We start from the raw sequence: 23,730 nt of genomic DNA, 5'->3' as shown, positions 1-23,730 counted from the left end.
TTTCCATTTGACACTTTTACTCACGTATTTCCTTAAACAAGTACAAATGTCAGATAACGAAGACAAACAAAGAAAAGATCCGAATGTCTTCAAATTTATTCTAGTATTAGTTGCGAAAATACGCAGCGTAGGGATAATTCTGCTGAGCGTTACGGAAACGTGTAACCAACGGAAGAGGCAGCTAACAGTATTATCTTGGTTGAGAGAACTTCACTAAATTACAGTGCTCCTGTTCAAGTTCAAATGGTTCAAATGGCTCTGAGCACTATGGGACTTAACTGCTGTGGTCATCAGTCCCCTAGAACTTAGCACTACTTAAACCTAACTAACCTTAGGACATGACACACATCCATGCCCGAGGCAGGATTCCAACCTGCGACCGTAGCGGTCGCGCAGTTCCAGACTTTAGCGCCTAGAACCGCTTGGCCACTCCGGCCGGCTTCTGTTAAAGGCGCTAAACACTAGACAGAACTACACTGACGTGACAAAGTCAAGGTAAGCGATTTGCGTATGTAGAAACGGTGGTAGTATAGCTTATACGAGGTATAAAAGCGCAGTGGATTGGCGGAGAGGTCTTTTGTACTCGGGTGATTCGTGTGAGAACGTTTTCGAAGTGATTACGGCCGCACGATGGTATTAAACAGACTTTGATCGCGATATGGAAGTTGGAGCTAGACACAAGTGTAATTCCATTTCGGAAATATTCATGTAAATTAATGTTACGAGATCCACAGTGTCAAGAGCGTGCCCAGAGTACCAAATTTAAGGCATTACCTCTCACCACAGATTACCCAGTGACCGACTGCCTTCACTTAATGGTCGAGAGCAGCGACGTCTGTCTAGAGTTCTCAGTGCTAACAGGCAAGTAATACTGCATTAAATAACTGCAGAAATCAGTTTGCGGATTCTACGAACGCATCCGTTCCGACACTATGGTGAAATCTGTTGTTAGTGGGCTATCGCAGAAGACGACCGATACGAGTTCCTTTGCTAACAGCACGACACCGCCTGCTTTGCATTGCGCCGTGTCACAGAGCCACAATTTTTCGTGACACGTTTTAGTCTGGACAGTTCGAGCGTATGATTTGGTCATTCCCAACATGCACCCCAACGGCCATGTTTGGGACGCAATCGAGAGGTCAGTTTGTGAACAAAATACTGCAATGGCAACACTTTCATAGTTATGGACTGCTATAAAGGCAACATGGCTCAATATTTCTGCCAGGGACTTCCAACGACTTGTTGACTCCATGACATGTCGAAGTGCAGCACTAAACCCTGCAAAAGAAGGCCCTAGACCACATGAGGAAGCATTTCATGACTAATTCATTTCGTCGCTAATTATCCACCGTATTCGTTTTATCGAGGATTGGCAGGAGGTTTCGAACGAATTTCCCGCCGCACCGCTAGGACCGCAATCCAGTAAATAGGGAAATGTCTCCAGTACTTACACTGGGGCTCTGGGAAGAAGTGGGGCGTTGTTCATATGATGCGCTGCTACATTAATTTGGGGAAACCGGATCTTAGTCGTGAAACAGTTATATTGCCTCCAGTGTCAAGGTTGCTGAATGATAAGAGCACTAGATAGATTACAAGGTGTATTAGGGTACATATACAGTCGTTCTTACACAAAGGATTGGCAGTAGGAGCAAAAGGCCGGCACGAGCGCGTTTTTTTCAGTGCGGGTTGCCTGCATCAGGGGCAGGTATGTATTCAGGGGGAAAACTATAGTTACCTTTGATTCACTGGTCATTAACCTATTGTTCTCCTTTGATTGACAGGACCTTAACCTACTGTCCTGCTAAAAGGATCCTTCCTTTTGATTGACAGGTCCTTAACCTATTGTCCCCCAGCCCACTTACACTCCCCCCTCCCCCCAAAAAAAATAACCACCACTCCTCCTCCTCGCTCCTACAGGTACACTTTCAGGTCTGAGTCATTGGAATAGCCCCTCTCACTCTTATCAATATGATTGACTACTGCATTAAATTGATCAATTAACTATCCTCTCCCCTTATGGTAAACCCCCATACCCTCCCACCCTACCTCCCGGAAACTGGCGGGAAAAAGAATCAGTTGTCGGTCATTTGGAGGGATTTCGATTGCAGTGTATGGAATATTGTTTAAACATTTAGACAATGTATATAATATAGTTTAATTATTTATGACAGTGTATGGAATATGGTTTATTTATTTAGTTAAACTACTCGTCTGAAAATCGAATGCAAATTTTGGAATATTGTTGAAACAATTTAGGCAATGTTTAGAATATTGTTTATTTAAGTAATTTATAGGATTCAAGGCTGTGTATGGAATATACTTTATTTATTTATTTAAAAATATTTCAGAGAATCGATACCCCTTCACACCATTCCATTAACCCTCTCCACTCACCCTCCCCTTCTCTAACTGGAAATGGCGGCTCTGCAGTGGGGAGGAAGGATCTGAAAAAGGAATATTTAAGGGTATATTGTTTATTTATAAGAAATATCAGTTTGTGCTGGATGAATTTCTCTTGCTCATCATTCTCTGCTCTTTGGAAAGATGTAAAAAGTAATTAAATCGATCGTCTTTCTTTTAATTCCAACCATGCAGGGAACACTATCATGAAACACACATCACATGTAATTACACACTTAAAAACCTTTCGATCGCGAAGCACGCACAGCCCGCCTTCCTCTCTTCACTGGACCGCAGCAGCATGGACTATCAACTCGGAAACCATGGCTGCGGTTACACTTGACGCTGCATCACAGACAGTAGCGCCTGCGATGGTGTACTCAACGACGAACCTGGGTGCACGAACGGCAAAACGTCATTTTTTCGGACGAATCCAGGTTCTGTTTAGAGCATCATGATGGTCGCATCCGTGTTTGGCGACATCGCGGTGAACGCACATTGGAAGCGTGTATTCGTCATCGCCATACGGGCGTTTCACCCGGCGCGATGGTATGGGGTGCCATTAGTTACACGTCTCGGTCACCTCTTGTTCGCATTGATGGCACTTTAAACAGTGAACATTACATTTCAGATGTGTTGCGACCCGTGGCTCAACCCTTCATTCGATCCCTGCAGAACCCTACAATTCAGCAGGATAATGCACGACGGCACGATGTTGGTCCTGTACGGGCCTTTCTGGATACAGGAAATGTTCGACTGCTGCCCTGGCCAGCACATTCTCCAGATCTCTCACCAATTGAAAACGTCTGGTCAATGGTGGCCGATCAACTGACTCATCACAATACCCCAGTCACTACTCTTGATGAACTGTGGTATCGTGTTGAAGCTGCATGGGCAGCTGTGCTTGAACCCGTCATCCAAGCTGTGTTTGACTCAATGCCCAGGCATATGAAGGCCGTTATTACAGCCAGAGGTGGTTGTTCTGGGTACTGAATTCTCAGGATCTATGTAACGAAATTGAAAATGTAATCACATGTCAGTTCTAGTAAAATATATTTGTCCAATGAATACCAGTTTATCATCTGCATTTCTTCTTGGTGTAGAAATTTTAATGGCCAGCAGAATAGCACTCAGCTGCAAACGTCCACTCGCATCACAGCAAGAACGAAAATCAACAATTCATCATCCACGACACAGGACTGTGTTTGTGGAATAAACAAGAACACAAAACTCAGCTCAAATGTTGTACAACAAATTGAAAGCTCGATTACTACAATTACCACTGAAAAATGAGTATCTCAAGAGAGACAGTTCCAATACGTCATTGCCTACAGTAGACAAAGGCATGATTAACTGTAGACAGCCGGCCACTATGGCCGAGCGGTTATAGGCGCTTCAGTCCGGAACCGCGCTGCTGCTGCGGTCGCAGGTTCGAATCGAGCCTCGGGCATGAATGTGTGTGATGTCCTTAGGTTAGTTAGGTTTAAGTAGTTCTAAGACTAGGGGACTGGTGGCCTCAGATGTCAAGTCCCGTAGTGCTTAGAGCCGTTTGAACCAGTTGAACTATAGACAAATAATGTACTTCTTAAATCGACACACCTGCAATGTCTACTGTGCATATGTGCGATAGTTGTCGCAAGTTCTACCACACTCCATATCTTCCTGATTTCTCTTTTCATGATGACCGTTGACATCTTCTTTCAACTACCTATTGTTTTTTGGATAGTGTGCATTGATCATACAATATAGTGTTCTGCTTCCAGATGACAGTAACTTCTCAGGTCTTCACTTGCTTTGCTGTTACCACGTAACTTACTTATTCAGTAAAAGTGTTGATGTGGAAGACATGATGCACACTGGAGATAATTGTTTCTTGTTCATATTCTTTAACATGTACGATTCTGAATATATATAGTGGTCCAATGGAAACTGCAAAGAACTTGTAGCATAGTTTCTTATGTTTATTTGACAAACAGAAAAACCTGTCTCCTGCGTGGTACTCCCTCAGTTATGCCTTCTTGTCTGCCTTCTCCTTCCTCTTCCTTTCTGCCGCACAGGTCACGTCCAGAGCCAGCCTAATGAGTGCCTTATGTTTTACTTGGGTCTGCAGTGGGAATTTCAATAGCTCTCAATCTTCTTAGGATATGATGTTTACTTTTCAATACTGGGTGCACCCGACTGCAAATATTTGCTCATGTCGGCACCAAAGACTTCTGCCGTCTGGGTTCAGAGGTCATCCTCAGTTCGTACAGGCAGTTGGCGAAGGCGGAAAGCCTCGCTCGCGGGGTGGAATCTGAGCTAACTGTTTGTAGTATCGTTTCCAGAACCGATCGCGGTCCTCTGGCTTGGAGCCGAGTAGAAGGCTTAAACCAGAGGCTCAGACGATTCTGCGGAGATCTGGGGTGCAAATTTCTCGACCTCCGCTATCGGGTGGAGAAATGTTTGGTCCCCCTGAATAGGTCAGGCGTGCACTACACGCAGGAAGCGGCTACAGGCAGTTAGCGAAGTTGGCGAAGGCGGAAAGCCTCGCTCGCGTGGTGGAATCTGAGCTAACTGTTTGTAGTATCGTTTCCAGAACCAATCGCGGTCCTCTGGCTTGGAGCCGAGTAGAAGGCTTAAACCAGAGGCTCAGACGATTCTGCGGAGATCTGGGGTGCAAATTTCTCGACCTCCGCTATCGGGTGGAGATATGTTGGGTCCCCCTGAATAGATCAGAGGTGCACTACACGCAGGAAGCGGCTACAAGGGTAGCGGAGTACGTGTGGAGTGCACATGTGTTTTTTTTAGATTAGAGAACTCCCTCCGTAGGCCCAACAAGACGCCTCCTGAGACGCGGCAAGGTAGGAGTAGGCAAAATGCAACAGGGAATAACAATATTAATGTGCTAATAGTAAATTGCAGAAGCGTCTATAGAAAGGTCCCAGAACTGCTCTCATTAATAAACGGTCACGATGCCAACATAGTACTAGAGACAGAAAGTTGGCTGAAACCAGACGTAAACAGTAATGAAATCCTAAATTCAGATTGGAATGTATACCGCAGAGACAGGCTGGATAGTGAAGGGGGAGGCGTGTTTATAGCGGTAAAAAGTGCAATAGTATCGAAGGAAATTGACGGAGATCCGAAATGTGAAATAATTTGGGTGAAGCTCACGTTTAAAGCAGGCTCAGACATGGTAATTGGATGTCTCTATTGGCCCCCTGGCTCAGCAGCTGTTGTGGCTGAGCACCTGAAGGATAATTTGGAAAATATTTCGAATAGATTTCCCCACCATGTTACAGTTATGGGTGGAGATTTTAATTTGCCGGATATAGACTGGGAGACTCAAACATTCATAACGGGTGGCAGGAACAAAGAATCCATTGAAATTTTTTAAACTGCTTTATCTAAAAACTACCTTGAGCAGTTAAACAGAGAACCGACTCGTGGCGATAACATATTAGACCTTCTGGTGACAAACAGACCCGAACTATTTGAAACAGTTAACGCAGAACAGGGAATCAGCGATCATAAAGCGGTTACTGCATCGATGATTTCAGCCGTAAATAGAAATATTAGAAAAGGTAGGAAGATTTTTCTTTTTAGCAAAAGTGACGAAAAGAAGATTTCAGAGTACCTGACGGCTCAACACAAAAGTTTTGTCTCAAGTACAGATAGTGTTGAGGATGATTTGACAAAGTTCAAAACCATCGTACAATATGCGTTAGATTAGAATGTGCCAAGCAAGATCGTAAGAGATGAAAAAGAGCCACCGTGGTACAGCAACCGAGTTACAAAACTGCTGCGGAAGCAAAGGGAACTTCACAGCAAACATAAACATAGCCAAAGCCTTGCAGAGAAACAAAAATTTCGCGAAGCGAAATGTAGTGTGAGGAGGGCTATGCGAGAGGAGTTCAATGAGTTCGAAAGTAAAGTTCTATGTACTGACTTGGCAGAAAATTCTAAGAAATATTGGTCTTATGTCAAAGTGGTAGGTGGATCAAAGTATAATGTCCGGACACTCTGTGACCAAAATGGTACTGAAACAGAGGATGACGGACTAAAGGACGAAATACTAAATGTCTTTTTCCAAAGCTGTTTCACAGAGGAAGACTGCACTGTAGTTCCTTCTCTAGATTGTCGCACAGATGGCAAAATGGTAGATATCGAAATAGAAGACAGAGGGATAGAGAAACAATTAAAATCGCTCAAAAGAGGAAAGGCCGCTGGACCTGATGGGATACCAGTTCGATTGTACACAGAGTATGCGAAGGAACTTGCCCCCCTCCTTGCAGCGGTGTACCGTAGGTCTCTAGAAGAGCGTAGCGTTCCAAAGGATTGGAAAAGGGCACAGGTCATCCCCGTTTTCACGAAGGGACATCGAACAGATGTGCAGAACTATAGACCTATATCTCTAACGTCGATCAGTTGCAGAATTTTGGAACACGTATTATGTTCGAGTATAATGACTTTTATGGAGACTAGAAATCAGCATGGGTTTCGAAAAGGACGGTCGCGTGAAACCCAGCTCGTTCTATTCGTCCACGAGACTCAGAGGACCATAGACACGGGTTCACAGGTAGATGCCGTGTTTCTTGACTTCCGCAAGGCGTTCGATACAGTTCCCCACAGTCGTTTAATGAACAAAGTAAGAGCATATGGACTATCAGACCAATTGTGTGATTGGATTGAAGAGTTGCTAGATAAGAGAACGCAGCATGTCATTCTCAATGGAGAGCAGTCTTCCGAATTAAGAGTGATTTCAGGTGTGCTGCAAGGGAGTGTCGTAGGACCGTTGCTATTCACAATATACATAAATGACCTTGTGGATGACATCGGAAGTTCACTGAGGCTTTTTGCGGATGATGCTGTGGTATATCGAGAGGTTCTAACAACGGAAAAATGTACCGAAATGCAGGAGGATCTGCAGCGAATTGACGCATGGTGCAGGGAATGGCAATTGAATCTTAATGTAGACAAGTGTAATGTGCTGCGAATGCATAGAAAGAAAGATTCCTTATCATTTAGCTACAATATAGCAGGTCAGCAACTGGAAGCAGTTAATGTCATAAATTATCTGGGAGACGCATTAGGAGTGATTTAAAATGGAATGATCATATCAAGTTGATCGTCGGTAAAGCAGATGCCAGACTAAGAATCGTTGGAAAAATCCTAAGGAAATGCAATCCGAAAACAAAGGAAGTAGGTTGCAGTACGCTTGTTAACCCGCTGCTTAAATACTGCTCAGCAGTGTGGGATCCGTACCAGATAGGGTTGATAGAAGAGGTAGAGAAGATCAAGCGGAGAGCAGCGCGCTTCGTTACAGTATCATTTAGTAATCGCGAAAGCTTTACGGAGATGATAGATAAACTCCAGTGGAAGACTCTGCAGGACAGACGCTCAGTAGCTCGGTACGGGCTTTTGTTGAAGTTTCGAGAACATACCTTGATCGAAGAGTCAAGCAGTATATTGCTCCCTCCTACGTATATCTTGCGAAGAGACCATGAGGATAAAATCAGAGGGATTGGAGCCCACACAGAGGCAGACCGATAATCCTTTTTTCTACGAGCAATACGAGACTGGAATAGAAGGGAGAACCGATAGATGTACTCAAGGTACCCTCCGCCACACACCGTCAGGTGGCTGGTGGAGTATGGATGACAACCAATTTGTACCGATTTCCTTGCCATACTGCGGGTAATGGTCACACTAAATCAGCTTTTGCTAGAAGTCGTAATCTCTGAGTTATTATGGAGTAAAGTGGTGCTTCCATTATCTGGGTGCTTGTTTAATCTGCTGACAAGAATTGCAAAAAGAAAGGACTTTCTTGATTCTGCGCCCCATACTGTTGAAAGGCATAACTTCTTTAACTTTAAGAAACAATGTCTCAGACTGAAGTGTCGATAAGTGAGACAGGTATACTACACTCCTGGAAATTGAAATAAGAACACCGTGAATTCATTGTCCCAGGAAGGGGAAACTTTATTGACACATTCCTGGGGTCAGATACATCACATGATCACACTGACAGAACCACAGGCACATAGACACAGGCAACAGAGCATGCACAATGTCGGCACTAGTATAGTGTATATCCACCTTTCGCAGCAATGCAGGCTGCTATTCTCCCATGGAGACGATCGTAGAGATGCTGGATGTAGTCCTGTGGAACGGCTTGCCATGCCATTTCCACCTGGCGCCTCAGTTGGACCAGCGTTCGTGCTGGACGTGCAGACCGCGTGAGACGACGCTTCATCCAGTCCCAAACATGCTCAATGGGGGACAAATCCGGAGATCTTGCTGGCCAGGGTAGTTGACTTACACCTTCTAGAGCACGTTGGGTGGCACGGGATACATGCGGACGTGCATTGTCCTGTTGGAACAGCAAGTTCCCTTGCCGGTCTAGGAATGGTAGAACGATGGGTTCGATGACGGTTTGGATGTACCGTGCACTATTCAGTGTCCCCTCGACGATCACCAGTGGTGTACGGCCAGTGTAGGAGATCGCTCCCCACACCATGATGCCGGGTGTTGGCCCTGTGTGCCTCGGTGGTATGCAGTCCTGATTGTGGCGCTCACCTGCACGGCGCCAAACACGCATACGACCATCATTGGCACCAAGGCAGAAGCGACTCTCATCGCTGAAGACGACACGTCTCCATTCGTCCCTCCATTCACGCCTGTCGCGACACCACTGGAGGCGGGCTGCACGATGTTGGGGCGTGAGCGGAAGACGGCCTAACGGTGTGCGGGACCGTAGCCCAGCTTCATGGAGACGGTTGCGAATGGTCCTCGCCGATACCCCAGGAGCAACAGTGTCCCTAATTTGCTGGGAAGTGGCGGTGCGGTCCCCTACGGCACTGCGTAGGATCCTACGGTCTTGGCGCGCATCCGTGCGTCGCTGCGGTCCGGTCCCAGGTCGACGGGCACGTGCACCTTCCGCCGACCACTGGCGACAACATCGATGTACTGTGGAGACCTCACGCCCCACGTGTTGAGCAATTCGGCGGTACGTCCACCCGGCCTCCCGCATGCCCACTATACGCCCTCGCTCAAAGTCCATCAACTGCACATACGGTTCACGTCCACGCTGTCGCGGCATGCTACCAGTGTTAAAGACTGCGATGGAGCTCCGTATGCCACGGCAAACTGGCCGACACTGAAGGCGGCGGTGCACAAATGCTGCGCAGCTAGCGCCATTCGACGGCCAACACCGCGGTTCCTGGTGTGTCCGCTGTGCCGTGCGTGTGATCATTGCTTTTACAGCCCTCTCGCAGTGTCCGGAGCAAGTATGGTGGGTCTGACACACCGGTGTCAATGTGTTCTTTTTTCCATTTCCAGGAGTGTATATTATTTTGTTGATTAACTCTTCTGACGTGCAAAGTTCCCACATTGATTCTGTTGCACTCTTCCTGTGAAACAAGATTGCCTTTCGCATCAGGTAAAGCAGCTTGACAGATGTTTCTTCACTGTGTCGTCATCTTTCCGTCAATTGTCAGAGAGCTGAATCCTTGTCCTGCTCACTATTTATCCCCTGCGGAGTTATCGTTATTTAGTTTTCGAAACCTATATTCCTCATTCAGTGTAGGCTGAAATCGTGATTTTTCGGCGTCCACTACTACTTCGTGTGTCCTCCCTACCAGTGAATTTGACAGTGCGGCGACAATAATATTCGTTTTTTTCCGGCGCGTACGTAATAGTACAATCAAATTCCTGAAAACACAGTATCGCCTGCGGTAACCTATCGCGGGTGTTTAGCTGTGAGAATAAATGCTAATGCACAGTGGTTCACGAACCCCTCACCATCCATCCAAACAAGAAGTATGAGAACTTTTAAGCCCCAAAATTACTGTTAAGACCTCGAGCTAGGTCACAGAGTTATTTTTCTCACTTTTCGTCAGTACTCTACTTCCAGAAGCAATAGCCTTTTTCCATGGTCACCTCGTCCTCTTAAAAGTTTTGGAAAATCAAGACCCCGACTCCTGATATTTTATTGTCCGTGACAAAACTCGCCGACAGGTGTATAACACTGCTGCATTTGTTAACGCTCTCTTCAGTGCTTGGAACTCATTCTCGGTTAGTTTGTCTCAGATCCATGGCGTCTTTTTTCCTGTCAGTGCACAAAGTCGTGGGACAACTAATGAATCAATCTTTATGAATTTCTTGACGAAACCGATAACGCCCACAAACTCTCTCAACTCCTTCCTTGGCAATGGAGTCAGAAACTGGGTATTACCTTCTAATTTCTCTAAGTTTTGTTTGATACCTTCGGCAGGTACTATGTGCCCCAAATTTTCAACTTCTGTTTGCCAAAACATGACTTTTCCAAGGTTATACCAGGCAGTGTGTTCAAGGCTCTGTTATGTTCCTTCGAAATTCTCTTCGTGATTAGTATGTCATCGACGTCGCATGTGATGTCGCTCCTTATGGTCTTGTCAAGGTTCCATTCGATCCATAGGTGAATGTGGCTGAAGATATTCGTAGCCCAAAGGTAAGCGGCGACATTGGTAGCAGCTGTCTGAAACTAGGAAGACGTGTACTTTCGATAGGATGGGTAGAATTCAACTTGCCAGAAAACTGAACAAAAGTAGGTTAACGAAAAAACATTAACTCCATGGATCATCTGTAAAAGTTCTTCCAAGTTTTTGGACCTGTCATTTTCCATGTTACTATTGTACTGATGCGTGTGTAATCAAATATCAGGAGAACCTGATCGACTTTTCCTGAGACTCCTCTGCCAGTTTACTACTTTTTTATATATATTCTTCCCTCACGTCACGAATTTCATTCTTAAAACTCGCCCAAGCAACGTTTTCTTTTCTGAGCTCCCCATATGTTTAATTTCTTGTCTACCCTTCTCCCCATGTCTTCGATTTCCTGTGTACACTTCACCACCACCTCATTATTTTCATTTTTCGTTACTTTATTCGAATTCCTCTTTTCTATACATCTGTGACACAGTTGCCACATCTGTCCTCCCATTTCTTTTAGAAGTCCTATTAAGTTGGACAGATTACATCCTGTCTCACGACTTCTACTTGGTGAAACTGCTGTAGAATATGGTGAGTCGATGTCAATTGCGCCTAGGTCCGATTCTTGTCTCTTCTAAGGGTAACGTATAGTTACCATGGCCTCGACATGTTGTGGAATTATTTCCACTCTTTCTTCTCGCAAATTCTCAACTGCTGAACAGACATCGTTTGCTAACTGACAGCTCTTTGCAATGTTATTACCATGCTCGTCATTTACCGGACTTGACTTCTCTGTGGGATAAACTGTATGTTCCCCTCCTGACTGACTGGAATTCACAGACTCACGTCGCTCTATCATACTGGAAATTTTAACATATTCCGTTCTAACTCACATTGTGCCTTGCTCCTTGTCAACATTCAACATTAATGAACGCAACGTCTGACAAATTAATTAATACTCCTCGCCTACCATGTGAAGAAAAAAGGGAAAAGAAGTTGATTTTTCAGTGGGTTTAATTCTTATTTGGAGGCTGCACCTCTGTGATGAGATGCTCCTCCTCTCCCATTGAGAGGTTAAAGTGGTTATGAGGAGACGTTGCAAGCGAGGTACAAAACACATCGACGATTACGAAAATGGTAGCATTCCCCATCTATAGATACGTTACTGTCTCATCAATTCCGTTACGTCGACATTGGGGCTGATGTTGCTGCGTATTTTCAATGAACGTTTTCTGTTCTACGGGAAGATTGCAGTATGTCAGCGATTATTATCATTGATATCCTTTGACCTTGAATTTCAATTACACTCTTGAATCTTCCATTTATTTCCCTCATTGCTTCTTCGATGAATAGACTGAACGGCACCCATTTTAATCCGGGCATTTCGTTCTTCATCTTCCAATCTTATTGTCCTCCTTTGACTTTTGTACATATTGTATATTACCCTTCTTCCTCTATAGCTTACGCTTCTTTTTCTCAGAATTATGAACATCTTACACTATTTAAAACTGTCGAACGCTTGTTCCAGGTTGAGAAATCCGATGAACATATCTTGATTTTTCTTTAGTCTTGCTTTCATTATCAACTATAGCGTCAGAACTGTTTCTCTGGTACCTTTGCCTTATCGGTCTTCTGTTTATTATTCGTGTCAGCGACTTCGATGAATGAGTGGTTAAGATGGCTGTGCGATAACTCTCGCACTTGTTAGCTCCTGCCATTTTCTGAATTGGTTGGATGATATTTTTCCGAAAGTCAGATGATATATCGCCAGACATATATTTCACTTAACAACGGGAATAGTTGTTTTCTTGCATTTACCCCAACAAAGTTAGAAATTCTGATGCAATGTTATCCATGTCTGTGGCCTCATTTGATCTTAAGCCTTCCAAATCAATTTGAAAGTCTGATTCTAATACTGGATTCCATATCTCTTTCCCGTACAAACCCGTCTCTTCTTCTGTTACGTTATCAGGCCTTCATTGTTCTCTTTCCACCCGTCCGCACTCTTCTCTACATTTAACACTGGAATACCCACTGCACTCTTAATGTTATCACCCTTGCTTTAATTCCACCGAATGTTGATTTGACCTTTCTATGTGGTGAGTCAATCCTTCTGACAATTACGTCATTTTCGATTTCTCCGCATTTTTCATGCAGCCATTTCATGCACTTCTTATTTGTTTCATTTCTAAGCGACTTTTATTTCTATATATCTGAGATCCCCTGAACAGTTTTGTATTTTCTCCTTTCATCGATCAACAGAAGTATTTCTTCTGGTACGTATTGCTTCTTGGCATTTAACTTATTTTTACCGGTGTCTTTCTTTCCAACTCCCGTGATTACCCATTTTAGAAATTTCAATTCCTGTGCAACTGACTTGCCTAGTGATTTATTTCTTACCGTAGTGCCTTTAACCACTCAGAAATTCAAGTTTATCACTTTATTCCTTTAACCACACAGAAATTCAAGTTTATCTCTTTATTCCTTAATACTTCCGTATCCCACTGCTCTGGGCATTCATTCTTCCGGACTCGTCTCTTGAACTTCAGGTTATTGTTTACCTCTATTAAATTGTGATCTGAATCTATATGTGTTCGTGAGTATTACCTGTAACCCAGCATCTGATTTCGGGATCCTGCTCGACCATGATGTAATCTAGCTAAAATCTCCCGGCCTTTTCGAAATATATCTCCTCATCTCGTGATTCTTGAACAGATTATCTGCTATTATTAGCTGAAACTTATTGCATAACTCAGTTAGTCTTTCATACCTCTCATTCACGAAGCCCATATTCTCGTGTGCCCCCTTTTTTCTATTTCTTCTACTACTACCGAATTTCAGTACCCCCTGACGATTAGGTTTTCATCTTTCTTTACATACTGTATTACCCGTTAAGTATTCTCATATACTTTCTCTCTTCATCTTCAGCTTACGAAGTAGGCATGTATACCGGAACTATCGTTGGTGGTGTTGGTTTGATGCCCATTCGGAACAGAACAACTCTGTTACTGAACTGTTCATAATTACACAAACTCTGTCCGACCCTCCTATTCAAACGAACCTACTCCCGCTATTCCATTTTCTGCTGCCGTAGATTTTACCTTATACTCGTCTGACCAGAAATCCTTGTCTTGTTTCCATTTCACTTCTCTGGCCGCCACTGCATCTAGATTTAGGCATAGCATTTTCCTTTTCAGACTTTCTAGCTTTCCTACCACATTCCATCTTCTGACGTTTCAAGTCCCGAGACGTAGAGCGTTATTCTTTTGTTAGTTGATGAATCTTTACCTCACGGTCAACTCCCACTTGCCAGCCTCCTCCCGTAGATCCAAATAGGGGACTAGTTGCTAATCTTTCGCAACTTTTTCAATTGCAGACCACATGGCTTGGAGATCCAGTGGTATTCATTGCCCTCTGCGTTTTCACGCCATTGATCATTGCTGATTTTTGCTTCTTTAACCGTACAGTGGTCGCACCTAAAAAAAGTTACACAATAAGTCGCGTGGATGACAATAGTTATCCATTGAGTTTCTCTATTTTATACGATTGTATAATATATTTTTATTTCTATTAATTTGTATTATTGTCGTAATATGGTACCAAAAAAACGGAAATATACGTTAAAATGGTTTATTGCTAATTATGAATCTTAGTTTGTATAAAAATAAGTACAAATGCAAAACATGAACTACACAAACTTTGTAAACTTTTACAATGTACTTTACAAATGTAATTTTGACCTATATCAGTTCCGTTTGAGAAAGTTAGTAAACGGAAAAAAAATCATTCAAAACAGTCGTTACATGCGTCGGAACAATGTAGAGACTTTGAGCACGATCTTCTCACAGTTTTATTTTTCGCTCGACCACAGATATGGCATCTTTCCCTAGCACTTGCAGCCCGGTGTTCATTTTGACTGCATTTTGGTACTTCTGTCTTGAGTAAAAGAGCAACTCTTTTCCTAATTTCAACTGGCATATGAGGATTTTCGACGCATCTTTGTATTTGGGGTGAAATCAGCTTCCAGCAAAATGATTCTATTAAATCATCACTTTTGACTGCTTTATAGCCATTATTCACTGAGGATATGGACTGTGCGTTTATTCCAGACTAGTTCAAACGATCGAAGGAAATAACTGTAGGCCATCTCCTTGTGTTCCTCGCCACCGAATAGTTTGCACAAACCTGATCCACTACATCAACACCAACTTCCGTCTTATTGTAAAAAGTGACTATTTCCGGTTTTCTTTTGTCTCCAGTAGACACATCAATTGAATAATCCCCGTACATTGATAATACCGGAATCGTAGATTTGTTTTTACTTTGGGTGTGCGAAGCAAGAGCCTTATTTTTTTGAAAACCAGAAACAGAAGTATTCAGTTCCTTCTTTTTATTTGGTAGGAACACTTTTGGAAGCTCCCTTTTATGTATTCTACAGGGTCCCAACATAAGTAATAAATTTTTCTGGTAATGCTTCCACCAGAGGAATACTGGAAAACCAATTATCATCAGTAATATTAGAGCTATAAATTTGTTTGGCAAGGAGAAGGACATCATCATTTACAGCATTGCTGACTAAATAAGGCCCTGGTTTCTGTTTCCCACACTAAACTTCTAAATTCATCGTGTACATCATTCTACAATCTACAAGCGCGAATACCTTTATTTCATATTTGACAGGTTTGCTTAGAATAAACTGCCGTAAGGAACACTTCCCCCTAAAAGGAAGCAGTTGGTCATAAACCTATTTCTGCAGGTGTTCGTGACTTACAGGGGTCCCTCCTTTTATCTGTCGAAATTTATACGAGATATCCCTTCTCTGGTGAGGCTGACACTTGCTAAATGCATCCTGCGTGTTCTGTACTTTATGAAAATGTTTCCATCCATCTCGCCTTCTGACTTTACGCAGAGTAACCCCTCTGAAGCAAACCGTTCACTTCAACTGCCGCTGTGGTCTTGTCTTCTGATAGCGTAGCACGGCGATTAAACTTTAAGCGTCTATCGTGTCCATAATACCCGGCGGTAAAGTATTACATTATCTCGGAGTTGTTGCACATATGATATACTCCGACTAAAATAATTTTTGACTCTCTTTTTTTTTTTTTTTTTTTTTTTTTGCTGCACAGTGCACTATATTACGTGAAAAAGAGGTAAGCCAGAACCGGACTGAATCTTTGTGGCGGACTAAAGACCCTTCGTCTTCTACACCGGGCAGCCGGAATGTAGCTTTCTCGTGGTTTTCCACACTCACTAAGCAACTTCCGCGCTGTTCCCCTAATCCCCGCCTCGGAAAATAAGATACATAAATATTTAGAACACAAAACACACTGAACTAATTTCATATAACTTATGGGAATGAAGCCAGGTGACGCAGTCGACATCCCCTGATATTTCGACAGGTGACCACCCTGTCATTTTCAAGATTTTTTTTCGACGATGTCACACGGCTGCGTTCCCGTAAGTTATTTGAACCTTTTATTCGACGGGAGAATTTCAGGTGTCAGAATGAACAAAGTTTCAAAGATTAACGGTGAACTTGGCTGCCTGTCCTAAGGTTATCAGGAGACGGTGCCGAAAGGAATGGCGCTCGGACACAAATTTAAAATGGAATTAGTTTTCCACATCATGAAAACAGCGTATCCCATACTTGTTCATTGTGTTGCCTGTTGTGGCTGACTACAATTCGCCACAACTGGCCTCCGCCAATGGAATCTTTCAGTAAGAAAATAGTTTTATCCGAGCAATTGCGGATCATACCCTCTTCTCATCATGTACTGATGATTTTACCGGACACCATATCCTTTCTGTTAACTGTGAGAGAATGTCTTTCTGTAGACTGGATTGGGTTTCATCTGTGTAGAACACGTCCCTTCATTCGTTCGCAATAAAAAGACCATGTTATCCTCACACTGCCGTCTACATCGCACATAGATCAATTATTCTGATCCCTCAGTGAGTATTTTGTTGGGCACATATAGCTGTTTAGGAAACTGTAGTTGTGTGAAATATTTCTCCTTGAATTTGGTCGTATGTTTGTTGTAGGGACTGATCGACCCCATACGGCCCTAGGAATACAGTTTATGGTTTCTAGGAATCTACTCAAAATCGAAGCAGATTAAACGTTGCCGAAAGTGTAGTCAGCAAGAGATCTCATTGTATCCATCCTAGATTTCCATTCCAGAAATTCAGACCTAAATGACGTCTTTGTGGCACTACAATAGCAACTTGGCCAGGAGGCTACACAGTGCTCAAAATAACAACAAAATCACGACCGTGACTCAAAGGATGAAGCACAGCTTTTCATTGTGTATGTATCTCACATATGAAGGGCTTATTTCAATAGTGGTACAAGTCCATTTTAGCCATTCTGAGACACAGAGTCCTAAAGTTAGATGAGCGATGAAAAACCTGCAGTTGATATAACAGAAATATTCAGGTATATACTTGAATATTTCTTATATCTCAATTCCAGATTTTTCAACGCTCATTTAACTTTAGGACTCTGTATCTCAGAATGAACAAAAATGGGCTTGTACCACTACTGAAATAAGCCCTCCATATATTTGACGGAGGAAATACCAACACAGAGAATGTAATTTAGTTTCGTGTGAAAATATCTACTCTAATTAATAACTTTTATTCAACCTCCCCGTTTTCTTTTTCCTGTTTACCTTACAAAAAATGGTTCAAATGGCTCTGAGCACTATGCGACTTAACCTCTGAGGTCATCAGTCGCCTAGAACTTAGAACTAATTAAACCTAACTAACCTAAGGATATCACACACATCCATGCCCGAGGCAGGATTCGAATCTGCGACCGTAGCGGTCGCTCGGATCCAGACTGTAACGCTTAGAACCGCACGGCCGCTCCGTGTATGCTGTATGCTGGGAACACTTGTAGACAATGTCTTGGTAGTCAGTGTCTTCTTTCGATCACGAATATAAATTCGTAACATATTTGGTGAACGAATCACATCTGATTTCTTGTCAGATGTAAACATGAGTAAAAATTAAATTTCATAGCTTTCCCTTCTATGATAACGGTCTTTAATTTTATATGAACACATTTCTCTATGATGATCAAAGCTACAGATTATTAATAATTAATTACCCCAAATTACTTTGATCTCTGTCCATCACCTTGCGATACATGACAAGCACAGCTTTATACATCTGTACCAACATAGCATCAGGTTGTGTAATTTCGAACCGTCATTGGGTTCTGTGCAAACGTGAACAGCAACTTGTTACGAGTGGAAACATGTAGTCTCATCGCACGTAGTTAAATCACACGAACCAATATCGAAATTAGCACTTCTCAACAAATTGCGTATAAACTGCATTTTTTTAATGATTCAAGATGTATTCCTTGCTTGTGTAAGACCTGCTGAGCCGATTTTTTAGGACACTGCTAAAATGAAGAGATGTAGTGCTCTTGATCGAAAGGAGTTCTAAGAAATTAACGATGAAGTTTACTTAGATCAGCTACGAAAACCCGTATCATGGAAAAGGTTGACAGTTCTCAGTAACTGTGTGGTAGGTTGGATGACTGACATACCCTCTTTCACCGAACGCGCATCACACGGTGTTTGCTGTGTACTCCTATCAGTTACTCATATAGAGATATTCAGTTGCCCCTACCGATGTCGTTTTATGCAGCCAGCAATGTTACATTTGGCACTCAGAAACCACGTGCGAAATTTTCATATTCTCTCGCTCGCTACACGCAAACTGTTAGTCCTAGAGAAAAAAATGTACACAGCCTTTTCGTAGAAAATTTAATGCAATTGAATTTTTTTTACTGTGATACGTTTTCGCTGGAGGCTACAGTTTTCGATTTGTTCAAAAAAGAAGTACGAATGTGACTTTAAGGTGCACCTTCACCCCAACAGTCATTCCTGACGTCAGAATATTTGGTATGTCACTCGCGGCCCTACCTCCTACCATTGTACACAATGTGCGACTCCACAAATAGGGATACATTTGATTGCCAAAAATCTTACGTTTTTCTTGTATAACTCGAAAAACTACGGCCTCCAGCGAAAACGCATGCCAGAACAAAATTTAATCACACTTAATTTACTACAGAAAGGTGCTGTTAATTTTTTCTGTACGATTAATAGTTTACGGGTAGCGAGCGAGAAAGTATGAAAATCCCGCACACGGTTTTTGAAGGTCAGAGATATCACTGCGGTTTTGCATAAAGCGACAATGGTAGGAGCACCTGAATCACACTGAATATTTCTCTATGCTACACAGTAACTGTACGAGGCGCACGCAGACGGGCTTATCCAACTTCCTGGCTTTCGGAGCGCGATGTAGAGCTAGTAATTAGTCCGGCCTTTCCAATTATGTTTCTGTACTCTTTCATCAGACGGAAAGATGAAAGGCACCTCTAGCTCTCTTCACCTGTTTAGCAGCAGAAGCAATAAATTAGCAGTAGCGAAGGTAATTGAACCAGTGGCCGCTGACACTGCACGCTTACCTTAGTTATGAGGAAATGTCACCGTCTGCTCTAATAGCCAGCGATAATCTTCCGCCGGCTATTCAAATGGCAGAGCCCAGAATTTACAAACTATTTCGCACTACAGCATGCTTTTCAGTTAAATCAATAAGTCTTCTCTACAAGAAGCCATCGCCCTTGGAGAGTGACTGGAATGAGGCAGTGATACGCACAGGGCGGTCTTCCATTTCGAAGCCCAGAACCATTGGGCTAGACAACGGTTTGTAGATCAGTGGCTTTGCCTAGTCGATATTGCTGCTAAATGGGCCCATGACTGGCACGAAGACAGCGCCACTCGAATGTACAGCGCTGATGAATGCCGCTGGATACACGAGAAGAAAAACAGCACAATGAAGTGTTTCACGCTCGTATGCCATTTTTCAAAATCAGTGAAGCTAATCCATAAAGAAAATTGAAATTACAAAAAGCGACAATCACACCGTCACTTCTCTACGCATCTACATCAAGGGAAAATACCTGTGTCACAAACATCTGAAAACTCCAGCCACTGCAGAAGAAGTGCTTAAAATGAAGCCTAGAGGGCCATAGGTGTCCCACGACCAGAGACATCTGCGAGGAGCTACGTGAAAAACTACTCGCTGATAAGATCAAGGTCTCCGCCAAAAACCTTTTGAAAAATTGGATGAGAATAGAGCTCACGTCCGACAGCATCCTACCGTTGCCCAAGTCCTTCCTTGATGGTGGTACAAAAACAAGGGGCGCCCAGCCACATCGACATCCCACCTGATAACACACGGTAGGGGGACGCAGCACCAGCCTTCTACAATGGTCGCTACAGGAATACCCATCCCCAAAGGTAAAAATAATGATAAGTACTTTTACACCAACCATAATCACCAAAACGATGTAGACCACAAATTTGCGTGCCAAAGCACCTTTGAATGAGATGAATAAACAAAGAGAAAGTCATATCCTCAGCCTGTTATCAGAGAAGAATAAGTTGCCAAAGGCGATCACTCTTAGGCCAAAAGGAGATAGAAAGAAAAGTTCTTCCAGGAGCTAGGCTCTTGCCACGTACCTGGCTGTAGAAACACTGCGCTGTGTGCAACTTCTAGCAGACAGAAGGCTCAGCGCAAGGTTCTGAACCAGCACTGTTTGCAGCACCCAGCTTTAGAATTACGTTGGTCTATGGCCCGCGTCCCCATTAGGTGGCTGTTAAGACCCGTTTGCAGCTGATTTGCAGTGAGTGCCACACTAAACGCTTCTGCATCCGTTTGTTTTGGAAACAACGCTTAGGTGTACTAATAAAAAAAAAATGGTTCAAATGGCTCTGAGCACTATGGGACTCAACTGCTGAGGTCATTAGTCCCCTAGAACTTAGAACTAGTTAAACCTAACGAACCTAAGGACATCACAAACATCCATGCCCGAGGCAGGATTCGAACCTGCGACCGTAGCGGTCTTGCGGTTCCAGACTGCAGCGCCTTTAACCGCACGGCCACTTCGGCCGGCCGGTGTACTAATCAAAGGACAACTCTGATCTTCCCTGTCTGAGGCATTTTGTTAATGGGAAGGAGCTGGGGGTGGGGTGGGGTGGGGGTGGGGGGTTATGACTGTAGGCGGAGACCGGGGCTTGACAATAGTCTAAAAAATTCAAACTGATACAGGCTGCAGTAACAACGGTGAGTATAAGAGGCTTGTAAACTGCAGGCTAGCGGGAAGAAATGCATCATACTAGTCTTCGGATTGGAGAACACACACAAACTTCCGAAATGAAAAGAGAGCGTGGTAGCTCACATCAGAAAACTGCAACCGGAGCTATCCGTCATAAGTATTAATGTGTGCGAGACTTCCGCTGCGGCCGGTGGTATTAACAATGAACACTTTGCCTCATCGCAAACTGAAATGTTCTACCGTAACGAAAGCAGTAATGTTAGTCCGTATGTCAATTAGTCGCAGTGTGAGATGGGGACGGCGAACGCTTTATTGTCAGCGTTAATTCAAGAAAACATTTTAAAGCACCTGCCGTTCCCAGTCGTTCCAAGTTTAAAGAAGGCCTAAAATCGAAAGTAATGTAAAAACCAGGTGTTTTAAAAATAATATCGAGTTTTTAAGGTTTTGTAGCATTTGTTACATTCAACTTACGATTGTAAATAATGTATGAAAGGAAAGAACAACTGAGACATTTCCTCTTACAAGTGCTCATTGTGAGCGCCATTCGTCGTACGGTACACGTCGACTCAATAAGCGAGTTCTTGCCAAACTTTGAGAGTGTGTCTGGATTAATTGTTGCAACGATTGTTTTAGTCATATTTCTTAAGTTTGGTACATCAGCCGGTAGCGGAGACACATACACATGACCTGTTATGAAACCCAATAGGTAAAAATAGCATTGTGTCAGATCAGGCGAACGTGGACGCCACGAAAAACAAGCTCTGTCATCCCGCCCCTCGCGGCCAATCCAGCGACGAGGTTCAACGTCACTTAACCGAAGGCGTACTGAGCTACAGCAGATAGCCGGCACACCATCTTGCTGCCAAATCAAGTGGTCCAGCTTCTTCCAACCGAGGAAAGAGCCGTAGTTCAATTGCATCAAGATAATAAACGACATCTGCAGTTGCTTCACCGAGAAGGAAACGCGCATAAGCTTTCCGCCGGGATATCGCGCAAAGACATTCAGTTTAGGAGAGTCACGTTAGAACTGTAGCATCTCTCGGTGACTTACTGGCCTCTGCATGAACACATGACCCGTGTTGACATATCCACTTAGGTGAAATGTCGATTTCACACTGAAGACGACATGAACCAGAAAACCTTCAGCGTCTTGAAGCACCTTTTTTTTGTTTTTTGTTGTTGTTTGTTTTTGTTTTAAAAGCTAGTACCTAAAATGTAGCCTGTGGGCTTGAGAGCTTGTAACAGCTGCAGCAGATATGGATGTAGGTGTAAGCATAAGAGCCTCCACACAAATGTCACTGGATCTGCTAATACACAACTAGCATTCCGAACTGGGTTTTGGGGGCTACGGGGGCTACGTGTGGAAAATGTTCAACATGGTCTTCAGTCTCTCTTGGTTGCCCCGTACTCTTCCGTTTGCAAAGACAGTTAGTGTCTTCAAACTGATGATACCACCTACGGATTTTGTCATCACTTAGAGGAATACCGTGGAACTTAGTACGGAAAGCACATTGCACTGGAATAACAGATTGAGTCCTTGCAAAGTGTAAAACATAAAACTTTCTATTCACTAGAGCACCATATTTGTTCTTACCGCTTTGTAATGGAAGACACAGGAACAGTGCGTGCACATACCCACAGGTACATAAACAAAACTGTTTCAAATGCTTTCTCACTTGCTACATTATTTATAATTGTAAGTCGAATGTAATAAATGCTAAAAAGCCTTCAGTACCCAACATTCATTTTGAAACAACTGCAAGAATAAACCCCCCATGAACCATGGACCTTGCCGTTGGTGGGGAGGCTTGCGTGCCTCAGCGATACAGATAGCCGTACCGTAGGTGCAACCACAACGGAGGGGTATCTGTTGAGAGGCCAGACAAACGTGTGGTTCCTGAAGAGGGGCAGCAGCCTTTTCAGTAGTTGCAAGGGCAACAGTCTGGATGATTGACTGATCTGGCCTTGTAACAATAACCAAAACGGCCTTGCTGTGCTGGTACTGCGAACGGCTGAAAGCAAGGGGAAACTACAGCCGTAATTTTTCCCGAGGGCATGCAGCTTTACTGTATGATTACATGATGATGGCGTCCTCTTGGGTAAAATATTCCGGAGGTAAAATAGTCCCCCATTCGGATCTCCGGGCGGGGACTACTCAAGAGGATGTCGTTATCAGGAGAAAGAAAACTGGCGTTCTATGGATCGGAGCGTGGAATGTCAGATCCCTTAATCGGGCAGGTAGGTTAGAAAATTTAAAAAGGGAAATGGATAGGTTGAAGTTAGATATAGTGGGAATTAGTGAAGTTCGGTGGCAGGAGGAACAAGACTTCTGGTCAGGTGACTACAGGGTTATAAACACAAAATCAAATAGGGGTAATGCAGGAGTAGGTTTAATAATGAATAGGAAAATAGGAATGCGGGTAAGCTACTACAAACAGCATAGTGAACGCATTATTGTGGCCAAGATAGATACGAAGCCCACACCTACTACAGTAGTACAAGTTTATATGCCAACTAGCTCTGCAGATGACGAAGAAATTGAAGAAATGTATGATGAAATAAAAGAAATTATTCAGATTGTGAAGGGAGACGAAAATTTAATAGTCATGGTTGACTGGAATTCGAGTGTAGGAAAAGGGAGAGAAGGAAACATAGTAGGTGAATATGGATTGGGGGACAGAAATGAAAGAGGAAGCCGCCTGGTAGAATTTTGCACAGAGCACAACATAATCATAACTAACA

The sequence above is a fragment of the Schistocerca serialis genome, chromosome 2, assembly GCF_023864345.2.
Source record: "Schistocerca serialis cubense isolate TAMUIC-IGC-003099 chromosome 2, iqSchSeri2.2, whole genome shotgun sequence".
Classification (NCBI taxonomy): Eukaryota; Metazoa; Arthropoda; class Insecta; order Orthoptera; family Acrididae; genus Schistocerca; species Schistocerca serialis.
The sequence above is the reverse complement of the archived record's forward strand: the minus strand, read 5'-3'. Positions refer to the sequence as shown.